The sequence below is a fragment of the Triticum dicoccoides genome, chromosome 4B (genome assembly GCF_002162155.2).
Source record: "Triticum dicoccoides isolate Atlit2015 ecotype Zavitan chromosome 4B, WEW_v2.0, whole genome shotgun sequence".
Lineage (NCBI taxonomy): Eukaryota > Viridiplantae > Streptophyta > Magnoliopsida > Poales > Poaceae > Triticum > Triticum dicoccoides.
In genome coordinates this window covers 7,873,002-7,884,165 of record NC_041387.1, presented here as the reverse complement: position 1 = coordinate 7,884,165, position 11,164 = coordinate 7,873,002, and positions in this window count along the sequence as shown.

Genomic DNA, 11,164 nt, shown 5'->3' with positions numbered 1-11,164 from the left:
GCCGGGTCGATGCAGGGGATGTGGTCGACGGCGGTGGGTCGATGCAGGGGATGGGGTCAACGGCGGTGGGTCGACGCAGGTTCCGCGGCGGCGGGTCGAGGCAGGTGATGAAGGCGACGGGTGGATGCAGGGGATAGGGGCGGCGGCGCCGGGTCGACACAGGGGCGGCGGCGGTGGGTCGATGCACGGGATGGGGGCGCGGCGGCGGTGGGTCGACGGAGGGGCGGCGGCGCTAGGGTTTGGCGGTGACGGCGAGATGCAGTGCGGTCGGCTGCTGAGGGAGGGAGAGCGTACGGTGGGCTTCGAGATGTGTTTTTTTCGAGATGCAGTGTGTGGAGAAGGGGAAAGAGGAGGGGGAAAAGGCCACGGTGGGCTTCCAGTGTCTTCTAATTTTTCATTCTCCCGCGACTTGCCTCACGCGCTTTTTGGGCCTCAATTCGTTAATTCCGCGCCAACTGGTTAAGAGCAGTGCATTCGCCCTCAAAATGAATTTGGGGCAATTGGGCCGCCCCAAAAGATGCCGGTAGATGGCCTGCCCACCTAGCTTCCACATTCTCGGCAGATGCATTGACCTATACATTATTGCCCGGCATATAAAGCTTTCCAGGCAGTTAATCGCCCCCAATTCTTGCTTATTCCCGGCAGTTAATTGCCCTTAATTTTTTGTCATGGTGTAGTGCATCCTATCTCAAAACTTCAAGCGGGTCAGCCTACGGCTTCAACCTCCTATCCCGAAGGCGGAGTACTTCTTAATAGGCCAGTTTAGCAAACTAAACTCTAGCGGCTTTGGGAGAGAAATTAGGCTCCCCGGCTAGTGACCGCACACTTGTGTCGAAAAAGGAGTGATAAATAATAATAAAAACTTTGCAACGACTAAGAAGAAAAACACTTATTATAAAACGGCCCAAATAAACATAAGAGCCCCCATGTGACTTGGGTAAAAGAATGATTGTATCATATCTATGTTCAACCGAACTTTAAATGCGTCTTAACCGACCGTCGGCTTCTCCCTCTTCGGTCAGAGACCAAAAAGTGTTATGTACTCCACCTGTCGAGAATATCAACGGTGTTTCCAATAACCAGGCAATCAGGTCATAAGGCTGTAACAGACAAAGCGCGCTCAGGGAACTTATGCTATATTACTGATAAAGTGTAAGAAGCATCTTCGAAGAAAATAGTACCCCCACTGATACCTTTCTTCGGTGCTCATTGTTAATATGAGACTTGTGCAATAGATTTTTTGTACTCATGAGTTCCGTTGTGTGCCGACCATCATCGGAAACTATAAGAGCGCTAGCTTTCGGCTTCACCCAGTTTGAGGTCCGGCTCGGATGACCCGATCGTGACAATCGCAGAGGTGCTCCCTTTACTCCCTAGCCGAACAATCGGGAACGTAGGGGTAAACACAGGAGCGAGGCAACCCAGCTTGCAAATCTCTTAAGTCAATATGGTGCATATTGTGGCATAATACACGAACAAGGAACGAAGCCGTACAAGTATAATCATATGCAAGAGGAAAAGCTTCATGAAGGAATCCCCCAAATGAATTGGGTATTTGAATTTATGCGTCACAAACAAAGTTTGGACAAGGAAAAAAATTTACAAGCAACTTTTCCAAAAAAGTATAATGCTTGGTCGAGCCGAACACAAGTTAAAAATTTAAAACTTTGAGCATGAAGGCAACTTAGCTGATTAATGTGTTCGGTATTGATGACGTGGTCCGAGCTTGATCCGGGACAAGGTTCCATCTGTTGGGGAACGTTGCAGAAAATTGAATTTTCCCTACGGTTTCACCAAGATCCATCTATGAGTTCATCTAGCAACGAGTCATGGGAGAGTGATTGCATCTACATACCACTTGTAGATTGCGTGCGGAAGCATTCAATGGAATGGGGATGATGGAGTCATACTCGCAGTGATTCATATCACCGATGACCTAGTGCCGAACGGACAGCACCTCCGCGTTCAACACACGTACGAGCGGAGGACATCTCCTCCTTCTTGATCCAGCAAGGGGGAAGGAGAGGTTGATGATGATCCAGCAGCACGACGGCGTGATGGTGGATGCAGCAGAACTCCGGCAGGGCTTCGCTAAGCGACTACGGGAGGAGGAGGAGGTGTTGCAGGGAGGAGGGAGGTGCCAAGGCTTATGGGTGTGGCTGCCCCTCCCTCCCCTCCCTTTATATAGGTGCAAGAGAGAGGGGGGAGGCGCAGCCTTGCCCCTTCCTCCAAGGAAGGGTGCGGCCAAGGGGGGGAGGAGTCCATCCTCCCCAAGGCACCTCGGAGGTGCCTTCCCCTTTTAGGACTCTCCCCTCCTCTTGTCCCTTTGGCGCATGGGCCTCTTGGGGCTGGTGCCCTTGGCCCATATAGGCCAAGGCGCACCCCCTACAGCCCATGTGGCCCCCCCGGGGCTGGTGGACCCCTGGTGGAACCCCCGGACCCCTTTCGGCACTCCCGGTACAATACCGATAACGCGCGAAACTTTTCCGGCGACCAAAATAAGACTTCCCATATATAAATCTTTACCTCCGGACCATTCCGGAACTCCTCATGATGTCCGGGATCTCATCCGGGACTCCGAACAACATTCGGTTTGCTGCATTCTCATATTCATACAACCCTAGCGTCATCGAACCTTAAGTGTGTAGACCCTACGGGTTCGGGAGACATGCTGACATGACCGAGACGGCTCTCGGGCAATAACCAACAGCGGGATCTGGATACCCATGTTGGCTCCCACATGCTCCTCGATGATCTCATCGGATGAACCACGATGTCGAGGATTCAAACAACCCCGTATACAATTCCCTTTGTCAATCGGTATTTTACTTGCCCGAGATTCGATCGTCGGTATCCCAATACCTCGTTCAATCTCGTTACCGGCAAGTCACTTTACTCGTACCGTAATGCATGATCCCATGACCAAACACTTAGTCATTTTGAGCTCATTATGATGATGCACTACCAAGTGGGCCCAGTGATACCTCTCCGTCATACGGAGTGACAAATCCTAGTCTCGATCCGTGTCAACCCAACAGACACTTTCAGAGATACCTGTAATGCACCTTTATAGTCACCCAGTTACGTTGTGACGTTTGGTACACCCAAAGCACTCCTACGGTATCCGGGAGTTACACGATCTCATGGTCTAAGGAAGAGATACTTGACATTGGAAAAGCTCTAGCAAAACGAACTACACGATCTTCTGCTATGCTTAGGATTGGGTCTTGTCCATCACATCATTCTCCTAATGATGTGATCCCGTTATCAATGACATCCAATGTCCATAGTCAGGAAACCATGACTATCTGTTGATCAACGAGCTAGTCAACTAGAGGCTCACTAGGGACATATTGTGGTCTATGTATTCACACATGTATTACGATTTCCGGATAATACAATTATAGCATGAATAAAAGACAATTATCATGAACAAGGAAATATAATAATAACACTTTTATTATTGCCTCTAGGGCATATTTCCAACAGTCTCCCACTTGCACTAGAGTCAATAATCTAGTTACATTGTGATGAATCGCACACCCATAGAGTTCTGGTGTTGATCATGTTTTGCTCGCGGAAGAGGTTTAGTCAACGGATTTGCGACATTCAGATCCGTATGCACTTTGAAAATTTCTATGTCCCCATCTTGAACATTTTCATGAATGGAGTTGAAGCGACGCTTGATGTGCCTGGTCTTCTTGTGAAACCTGGGCTCCTTGGCAAGTGCAATAGCTCCAGTGTTGTCACAGAAGAGTTTGATCGGCTCCGATGCATTGGGTATGACTCCTAGGTCGGTGATGAACTCCTTCACCCAAATTGCTTCATGTGCTGCCTCCGAGGCTGCCATGTACTCCGCTTCACATGTAGATCCCGCCACGACGCTCTGCTTGCAGCTGCACCAGCTTACTGTTGTGACACTCCAAATTTTTTTGTGTTTTTGTTTTCAGAAAGAACCTTGCTTGGTTTGAAAGAAGGTCATTTAGACCCTTCCTAAAAACCATCTTCTAAGTTTGCCCCCTCAAAAATCTTTTTCTTAGATTTAGTTTCTTTTAAAAAGAAAACCCTTTTTAGTTTTGGGCTTTTATTTGGTTTTGATCCTTTCTAAAAAAATTCCATGCCTCCTATGGTGAAATTTTCCTAAAACCCCTCCTCCCACTTTGGTGCAACCCAAACATTCTGTCCAAACTAATAAAATCCATTTTTTGGATTTTATTCCAACTATTTCTCCTCCCAAAATAATTCTGTCTTTTCTTTTGAGCCTAGGTGTATTACAAAGCAAGTACCCTAATGCTTTTGATTTTTGACCTCAACTCAACACCCCTGGATAGTCCTTTGTACCCACAACCCAGAACCATCTTGATCCACTAATCTTCTTTTCAAAAATTTCAAATTTTACTCTCTGCAAGTTTGGACCAGATTTGCCAAATTTGGTGAAATTCATATCTACACTTCTCCAAAAATTCTACAAATATTCAGGCAGCCTCCAGATGCAATGAGAGGCCCCTCCACCAAAAACCAGATCAAGGAAAAATCCCTAGATGCCAGAATCATTCTGTCGAACACTTGGCATGCACTGTTTTGTTCATATTCAGTAAATTCAGAGTTCAGTGTCGTTCTCCCTCAGTAACTTCAGTCACATGTCCATAGTGCCCTTGCCACGTTGCTCGCAGCCTATCCCTCTTGTCCAGAGCTTCACACGAACGCTTGGCGCGTTCCTAGCGTCGGTGGCACCCTGGCCCGCCTGCGCCGGCGTGCTTTGCGGCGGCAGAACCACCGTAGCGGCCGACTGGGAGCAAAACTGCGGCGTAACGCCGTTCGGCGCCGCCCAAGCGTCCTGGTAGCTCCGCGTGGCCACCTCCGTGCCAGCGCATGCATGCGGCACCGTCGTCGTGGCCTGGCACGCGCAGAGCGCGTTCTCTGCCGCCGACGGGCCGTGCGGCCGTTCCGTCGAGGGCAGGCCGTAAACCTCCCTCCCTTGCTGAGCTGGACCCCGAAATGGCACCGCTGCTCCACCTAGGCGATGCTCAAGCTCCTAAGCCGACCGTCCAACCACAGCGCCGCCGTAATCAACTCGCCGCACTTAACCGTTCACGGCAACCGACTCGGGCCGGCTATATATAGCACCCCGAGCATTGCTCTCGCCCCCGCACGGCTCCACCACCTCACCAGACCCCGCCTAGCCACTGGAAGGGCCTCGAGGGGCCTTTCTTCCTCGACTCCGGCCACCTCCGTCCGCCTCGGGCTCCGGCAACGTTCTCTTCGGTGAGAACTCCTCCACCGCCCTACTCTCGCCCGTAGCCTCGTACCACCTCCAGTAGGTTAACCCCCACGTCAATTTTGATCCCGCAGCTCTCTCCGGCGAGGTCCACGACCACCCGAACCGCCGTCCGCCGGAGCAAGCGTCGCCGTCGATGTGGTGCTCGCCGACGACCTCTACCACCACCCACAGACGCGGAACGGTGCATTGATCACGAAGGTACTCACCGATCTCCCTGCCTCGCCGTGGATCGCCGCCGGCGACTACCGCGGCTCTCGGGCGCCGACGAGCCCCGACTCCCTCTTTCGAATTTTTAAACCTGACAGGTGGAGCCCGCCTGTCAGCCTCACAGCCGTTTCTTTTAAACGAAACGTTATTCCGGACTTTTCCGCAGAGCCCCCTGGAAACTTTCTGTTTCATTACAGATGGGTCCTTGGACCAAAACTTTTATAAGTTTTAAACAGAAAAGTACTTTTGGTTGATTCTTTTTCTGTTCTCCTTAGATTTTTGTCTAGTTTTTTATAAGATTTATTTGAGAATTTATTTGGAGCATCTAATGTACACTCACGGTGTTTACGTTACGTGCGTATTTTTTTTATACCGTAGATACCGGAGGAGGTGACGGAACTGCAAACTTCCCATAGTTAGACTCCGACTACTCCGAACCAGGCAAGCATGTTTGAACTCGTGATATGATGAGTGTTGTTGCATGTGTGCATTTTAGTATGGTCATGGCATGTTTATGAACATCACTTTGAATGTTATATTTCATGCACATAATCGGAAAGTAAGTTTCGGAAAGCATTATGTTGTTGGATACATATTTGCATAGCCATGTGTTGGCATGAGGATGGGTAAGATGGCAGTGTTGTGACATGCCAGTCTTATGCCAGATTATTTGACCTCCGTGTCAGCATGACACCAATCACATTTCCATTCATTCCTTCCTACACTGTCACATGTTTTCCGAAAGGAATATGGCATAGTAAGTTGCAAACCGTTTTCCTGGTACACACCAAAAAGAGAGGTCGGGGTGAGGGTTCCATGGCCCTGGATTAAAGCCCGTCATCCGGTCAGGGGGCATGGGTGTTTCCGGTTGGGACCGAGAGGGGGGGCACCCCTTAGAGCGCGCGTATAGAAATTTGATCCCATGCTAGTCGAGGTTGTGGCCTCTCCGTCTCAAAGTTTTTCTTGGACGTTATCCAGGGTGATTCCTGGCTTTGTGAGGTGAAATGGGTGTGTACTAGTTAAATGTGTTTCTACTGAAATACCGTAAACGGAACTAGTCCTTCGTGAGTACAGAAATCCGTTGGCTGTGGTCAGTTCATCCAAACTCTGCAGAGTCTCAAATCTTTCAACTATCTTGTACTTTGTTCAAGTACTATATTCATCTTATTTTGTCAGGTATCAGCCTCAGTGACAAAACTCCGGTAGGATTTATGTGTGATAAATCTGGTTAAAAGATTATTCTTGTGGATGAACTAACCTTGTTATTTACATTCATTTTAAAGCCCTTTCTGTGATGTCGCCCAGACGTCTGACTGTGGCATTTCTTTTAAAGCCCTTTCTGTGATGTCGCTCAGACGTCCGACTGTGGCATTTATTTTAAAGCCCTTTCTGTGATGTCGCCCAGACGTCCGACTGTGGCATTTCTTTTAAAGCCCTTTCTGTGATGTCGCTCAGACGTCCGACTGTGGCATTTCTTTTAAAGCCCTTTCTGTGATGTCGCCCAGACGTCCGACTGTGGTATTTCCTTTAAAGCCCTTTATGTGATGTCGCCCAGACGTCCGACTGTGGCAATTCTTTTTAAAGCCCTTTATGTGGTGTCGCTTAGACGCCCGACTGCGGCATGCCTTTTCTTTTTATTTATTTACCTTTCGAGGCGTCGCTCCAGACACCCGATCGGTTTTCAGCTATTTATTGTATTTATCAAGTCCGGAAATATTACCGTTGTTATATGAGCATCATCCTTGTTCATGACGCATTCATGCATTCATTGATTATATCTTTTGTCCGAACTGTCTTGCGAGTACTTTCAAGTACTCACCTGGCTTGTTGTTTTGGCCAGATGTTGATGAAGGCGATCTCATGGATGAAGAGTTTGATAGCGAGTCCGACGCCTAGAGGAGTCCCAGTCAGTCCCGTGCGATCCTGTCTTGATCATTGTATTATCCGCTTCCGCACCCCGAATAAATTCATCGAACCTCACCTCGACGCTCGATGTACTGCCAGTAGAAGTCAAGTTATCCACCACCACTTTTCATCGAGCTAGTAGCATGCCACCACACCCCAGTGTCATAACCGCCCATGTGTAAGATATTGGCGAGTTTGTAATAAATTGTTGAGCAGCCTCAGCTCAACCCTGTAATATATTTGATGCTACTGGTTCTCTGTTTATCAAGCTTTTGTCTACCAGAAAGGATGACTTTTCCTATACTGGGTTAAAAAAAGATCGGTTTTATCAATAAACTTTTTATTGAAAAGCCGGTCGTGACACACTTGGTATCAGAGCTAGGCTGACTGAAGGAAGCCACTAGGTGCGATCGCTAATTGGTTATTAGCATGATAGAGTCATTCATGTTTTTACAAATGTTGTCTTTTTTTTCTGACAGTCAGCATAAAATTTATGATCTGATCACTCAGAATTTTTGCCTACTTTTGTAGATGGCCGGCAACGACTGCGAGTCTCAAATGTTCACCAACGTGCCTGAGGGGTTCGTCAAACTCCTCTCCTTCATCGTTCAGGTCGCGATGGGGCCATCCGTGCGCCCAGTCTTCACGCTTTATCCACACAAGATCAACGACAGTCTGACTATGCACCAGGCCGTGGTGCAATTCAGGGGAGGCCATGCTGAGATACGCCGCCTCCGATTGATGGGGAGAGCCATGCCTACAGAAAGGCATGCTATGCAGATGGCTGCCCGCGAGACAATAGCCCGTCTTCGGGATGTTCTTCCTGCAATGAAGACCTGTCGCTACCGCTACCTTCCATGCCATGTGCCTTATACCTGTCACTACTCCTTCTCTTGCCCCAGAGGAGAGCGAGACGATGCCTTTGAGATGCTTGTCGAGTACCTCCGAGCCCTGGAGGCAGCATTCGACTGCATGGTGGATGACCTCGTAGCTGCACGCATGGACTCAGTTCATGGCTGTGCTGCTAACAGGAGGGAACTTCTGCACACCGCTCCGCCACTGACTTTTGTGTCATCCGCAGCCTCTCACTCACCTAGCATACTCGCCACTGCTCGTCGTCTGCCTACCACAGAGGAATTTAACCAGGCTATTGCACCCACTCCCGTCCGCTCTGCACCACCTATTGCACCCACTCCCGTCCGCTCTGCACCACCTATTGCACCCACTCCCATTCGCCCTGCACCACTTGTTGCACCCACTCCTATACGTGCTGCCCCACCTATTCCACCCACTCGTATTCGTGTTATTCCGCCTACGGCACCTGCTCCATCCGCTTAGCACAACGTTTCTCGTCTGGAACCTATTAGCGAGGAGGAGGTTGATTCCCCAGCGTCTCAGCATCTCACCCTCGGCAGGCCAAGGGAGATCCTCACCATCTCCGACTAAGTACGCATAGACGCCATGCGATGTATCGACTTGTATAATATGTTTATATGTACATAGGTTGTGAGAAGTAGCATGTTTGCGCATCATGTAGGATCTGGAGGAGTGCACTAGTTTAAATAACATGTCAGGATTATGTACGCATATCCTGAGTGATGTAATGTATAATTATGCCCGCGTGTAAGATATGCAATACTCCTTCTCCGCGCGAAATCGTGTGTTTCCAAGAATATCCTGAAGTTTAAAAATGTTCTTTGTGTGTGATTTTGTTGACTTTTGCGACTCTCTTTCTTATCTTATGAGTTCACAAAATATATCCGCAGAGTGAAAGTTGTCACGTCCTTGGACGCGCTCCATGCCAACTCAGCTAGAAGAAAATTATGGCACACCGCAGAACCACAATTTCACTGTAGCGACCAGACCCGAATGGATCAAGTCTCTGTGCTCAGGTGTCATCCCTGGATCAGTAATGCTGACACCACACAGTACTTCGAAGGATTTATAGCAGAGTAGCAATCACACACTTTTTACATCGATTGTCCAGAAGAGGACTTATTACAATAAATATGGCTTAAGGCCATCTAATAACGATAACAGCGGAAGGCTTGGAAGATAAGTGAGTCCATCAACTCCATCGGCATCACTGAGTATAGAACCACGACCTAAATTCCTTACTCGTCGTCTGAAAAGTCTGCAACATGAAAGTTGCAGCCCGAAAACGGGTCAGCACATGGAATATGCTGGCAATGTAACACATAGAGAGTAATGAAACAATAAGCCTATACTACATGCATATTTGGCTGGTGGTAAGGCTCTATGGTTACAGTTTTGCGAAAAGCCAATTTTTCCCTACATCAAAGGAATAATTTTGTTTAACTATCATGGTGGTTGTTAAACATTGAGAATGGTTGACAGCATCCTCAATCCCAATTAAAAGTACTCATTAAAACCCAATAGCTTTTACTAGAGGTAACATGTTGAGATTCACATGATATTCAATTACCAGATACTCAAAACGTCCATAACCGGGGACACGGCTAATCATGATTAGTTTATACACTCTGCAGAGGTTTGCGCACTTTTCCCCACAAGACTCGATCGCCTCCGCTTGATTCTCGCACTACATGGTGTTTGAGAAACGGATGACCGAGACATAGTCTTTCAGAAGCGCTAGCACCTTACATGTGGGTAGACCGTACCAACCTACATCCCCTACATCAGCTAGCCTACCCGTAAGAGTTCGCACAACTTAATCAACTACGCCAGAGCCCATAATTGGCTTGTGGCTGCACACAGAAGTTTCCAGTTTGAAATATCTTATGATCCCTTAGAGCCTGGGTGGCGGTCCGAAGAAATACAGGCAAGTCCTGATGGAAACCAGGTGCCTCAATCCACCCAGATGTGTGTTTAGGTTGCCACCTTAGATAAACCATTAATTAACAATCTCACATCTGTCATGGATATTCACTCACCCAATCCACGTCTACTAGCATAGCATAGCATAATAAGCAAACGTAGAAGTAACTCCCAAGGTTTCATAAGTAATAGGTAATAGGTACTACCTCAATTCTACTTCCCAATCCCACAATTTAATTTAGATCCTAAACAATGCAAGTGTTTGAGGGTTTGATCTAATGCAATAAAACTGGGTAGTAGGAAAGATATTGTCAAGTGTTACTTGCCTTGCTGATGATCCGCGTGACCTAGAGATTCGAAGTAACAAGCGGCGCACTCCGGGTGATCTAACGCAGACAAACAACAAGCATACAATAAGTACTCATCTAATGCACAGGGAAATCTCGAATAAAAGATCTAACCAGAGAGTTCAACTTAAGAACCCTGGTTGCAAAAGAATCGAATCAAATAAGGCATCGAAAGTCGGAACTCGAGAGAGAACGACTCGGTTTAGAAATCTGAAATTAGGTCAAAATTTCACAGTAGCAAAACTCTGTGAAAGTTGGTTAGTCGGAACGGCGGTTTCGTTACGAAACTCCAGGCGTTTGAATCACCTGATTCCGATAAACGAGCAAGAAATAAAACAGATTTGAAAATTGGATCGGAAATCGAATCAGAAAAATAACGGATTAAATCCGATTAAAAGAAAAACGACGAACGGTTTAAATAACGGACGTTCGTTAACAGAACCAATCCAACGAACGCGTTCATTGAAACGAACGGTTCGGTGAACGTTTGTTAAATAAGAAAACCGAAAAATAAAACCAATCTAGTTTTTTTTTTAAAAAAAAAACCGAACACGTTTTTTTTTTAAATAAACCGGATCGGTTTTTAGGGAAAACCGGATCGGGGCGGGGCTACCTCCGGTGATCG